The sequence below is a fragment of the Carettochelys insculpta genome, unplaced genomic scaffold, assembly GCF_033958435.1.
Source record: "Carettochelys insculpta isolate YL-2023 unplaced genomic scaffold, ASM3395843v1 scaffold_0121, whole genome shotgun sequence".
In the NCBI taxonomy this organism is placed as follows: domain Eukaryota; kingdom Metazoa; phylum Chordata; order Testudines; family Carettochelyidae; genus Carettochelys; species Carettochelys insculpta.
This window is the reverse complement of record NW_027439158.1, coordinates 17,501-20,525: the sequence shown is the minus strand read 5'-3', so window position 1 is coordinate 20,525 and position 3,025 is coordinate 17,501. Positions and strand designations below refer to the sequence as shown.

At 75.7% G+C, this 3,025-nt stretch overlaps 1 non-coding gene across 1 annotated transcript; it reads left to right on the top strand.

The window, feature by feature from the left end:
- The first annotated feature begins 1,988 nt into the window (after positions 1-1,988).
- On the top strand, positions 1,989-2,141 carry LOC142006743 (5.8S ribosomal RNA). The gene has a single exon (XR_012643786.1). It is a non-coding gene; the product is annotated as a 5.8S ribosomal RNA (ribosomal RNA).
- Positions 2,142-3,025: the final 884 nt, after the last annotated feature.

The window sequence follows — 3,025 nt, the reverse complement described above, 5'->3', positions numbered from 1 at the left end:
CCCATGAACGAGGAATTCCCAGTAAGTGCGGGTCATAAGCTCGCGTTGATTAAGTCCCTGCCCTTTGTACACACCGCCCGTCGCTACTACCGATTGGATGGTTTAGTGAGGTCCTCGGATCGGCCCCGCCGGGGTCGGTCGCGGCTCTGGTGGAGCGCCGAGAAGACGGTCGAACTTGACTATCTAGAGGAAGTAAAAGTCGTAACAAGGTTTCCGTAGGTGAACCTGCGGAAGGATCATTAACGGGGTTGCGCTCGGCCGGCTCGGGTCCCCGACGGCGGCGCGGCCACCGACCCCCCGTGCGTGCGTGCGTGCGCTCGTCGCGTGACGAGCGAGGCCTCGGAAGCCTCCCCGCGTGCAGGACGGGGCCCCGGCGGCGGGGCCCCCGGCGCGGGGAGGGCCGGGCGCCAACCCCCCTTCCCGCTCCCGTGCGCGCTCGCTCTGTCCTCCACCCCGGGCGGCCGGGGTGGGGGGGGCGGCGCGGCGCGGCGAGGCCGACCCGGCGGGGAAGGGGGCCCTCCTCGCGGTGCCGGGCCCCTGCCGGGGCCGCCCGTCGGCGCCCGCTCCTGCCCCCCCGTGCGCGTACCCGAGCCGTACCTCCAGAGACTGATCCGCCCGCCGGGGCCGTCCGTCCGCCCGCCCTTTCCCAAGGGCCTTCCCCTCCCCGCTCCGCGCCAAACCCCGGTCACCCGGCCCGCGCTCCACGCCTGCTTCGGCGCGCGTGAGTTCGCGGGGAACCGAGAGACCGGGTAAGGGCGCGCGTGCCGGGGGGGTGGGGGGCCGGGAAGGGAGACGTGCGGTGCCGGGCGACCCCCACGCGGACGGGGATGCGCTCGCCGGAGGCACGCGGCCGGGATGGCGACCGGGACGGGAGAGGGGGCGGCTTTGCCCCGGGCGGCCCCAGTCGCGTCCGCCTCTCGGGCGTGCCGGGAACGGAGGGAAACCTCGGATCCCCGGGAGAGGACGAGACCGTGGCAGGCGGCCGCGCGGCGCGCCTTCTGGGACGGCGCCCCTTCGAGGCGCGCGGAGCCGGCTGGCGGGTGCCGGGCACCACTCCGCGCGCCGTCCCGTCGCCGCTCCGCCCTCCGCCCGGCTGGGCGGCGGGCGTCGGCGGCGGGCGTCGGGGATGCCCCAGAGGGGTTGGGACTGTTTCCCTCGCCCCAGGAGCCAGGTACCTAGCGCTCTCCGCGGGCCGCGGGGCCCGCGGAAGGCGGCGGTTCAAAGACTCGCGCGGCCTGAGTCGGCCCGAGGGCGCCCCGGGGGGGGCGCGGGTTGCCGTGGCGGAGGGCGGCGTGCCGAGCGGCGGAAGGACGTCCGAGGACGCCCATGCCCCCTCGTCGCCGCCGCGCTCCCTTCCGGCGGACCCGCCCCCCCCCTTAGCCCTCGGGAAGTCCAGGACGGAGAGGGGCTACCCTGCCTCCCCCTCCGCGGAGGGACCGAAAGGCCCCGCGGCCCGTCTGCCGGCGTCCCGTTTCGCTGGAAACCCCCCTGCCACACGCTCCGGCGTGAGGGCGGGGCGGGGTGAAGGCGGGGCGGGTTCGTCCGGCAGCCTGGGGCCGTGGCCGCCCGGCCCTTCCGAGCCGAGCGCCTGGACCGCCGTGGGTCCGGGAGGGCGCGTGCCCTCCCGGCAAAGGGCCTTTTTTTTCCCGTGCCTGTGTGACGGTGACGTACGGAGGGCGTGTCGCGCACCGAGGCGGGCTGCCCCCGGTCTGGCAGGACGTCCTGGGAGCGGAGAGGTCGGGGGGGTCGGGTGCGGCGTGCGGGCCCCGCGGGGCGGCCCGCCGCCCCTCGCGCCCCCCCTTCTGCGATCCCTCCTCTGTGGACAGCGGGCCGGGACCCGCCCGGTGTTTGGAGCGGACAAGGAACGCCCCCCCCCCCTTTTTCCGCCACCGACGCCCGCGGGGGTGCGGCTGGCAGGGCGCGGGGGCGGGGGGGAGGGAAAGGCGCGCGCCTGCCCCGAACGGGGGCCAAAAAAAACCAATCGTGACAACTCTCAGCGGTGGATCACTCGGCTCGTGCGTCGATGAAGAACGCAGCTAGCTGCGAGAATTAATGTGAATTGCAGGACACATTGATCATCGACACTTCGAACGCACTTGCGGCCCCGGGTTCCTCCCGGGGCTACGCCTGTCTGAGCGTCGCTCGAAGCTCAATCGTCCGCGCGGCTGCGTCGCCGTCGGCGGGTCGTGGCCCTCTTCGCCTGCGGGCGCCGAGGACCGCGAGCGACCCTGCCCGGCGGGGCGCGCCGCGGCGTGGACGCGGCTGGGGAGTTCGCAGGCTCTGGGGTTGCTGGTCCGTTGACCCCCTCTCTTTTCCGTTCCGGGAAGGGAGGGGGCACGGCCTCTCCCTCGCGTCGCCTTCGTTCCCCTAAAGCCAGACCCGATGCCCCGGAGCGCCCGCTTCGGGGAGCTCGTCCTGTGCGTGGAGGAGCGCTGTCACGGCGGCCGTTCCCGCGTGCCCCCGTCGCCCCATCCACTCTCCCGGGTCCCACCCCGGGGGACGTTGCGTTGGGGCGGTCCGGGAGGCGCCGGGTCGGCCGTCGGGGGGGGAGCCGTCTCCCGGGTGCCGAGGGGAGACGGGCCTGCCCCCGCGCGGCTGTCTGTGGCGACACGGCTGCCGGCGGGGTTCCACGGCCCCCTCCCCTGCCCGGGGTCGAGACGGCGCACGGCCGTCGTTGGGCGCTCGGTGCGCGGGCCGAAGCGGGGCGGGCCGCGAGGAGGGCCGTCGCGAAGCCGCGGGTCCCAAGGGCGGGGACGCGGACGGTACGCGTGCGTGCCGGCGGAGGAGCGTGTGGGGGGGGGTGCGCGAGGTTCGCCAGGGCGCTCAGGTGGCGAACCACGTCCCCCCCTCCTCCGCTCGCGCCGCCGGCCGCCGCCTCTGCCGCCCGCCCCCCGGCCTCCGCGGCTGTCCGGGACGCGACGGTCCCCCCTCGCTCCGGTCAGCGCCTCGCCGGTGCGCGTTCCTCGCCCGTCGCCGGCGGCCGTGCCCGTGGCGTCGACCCCTTTCCGTGAGTCGCTCTCTCCGC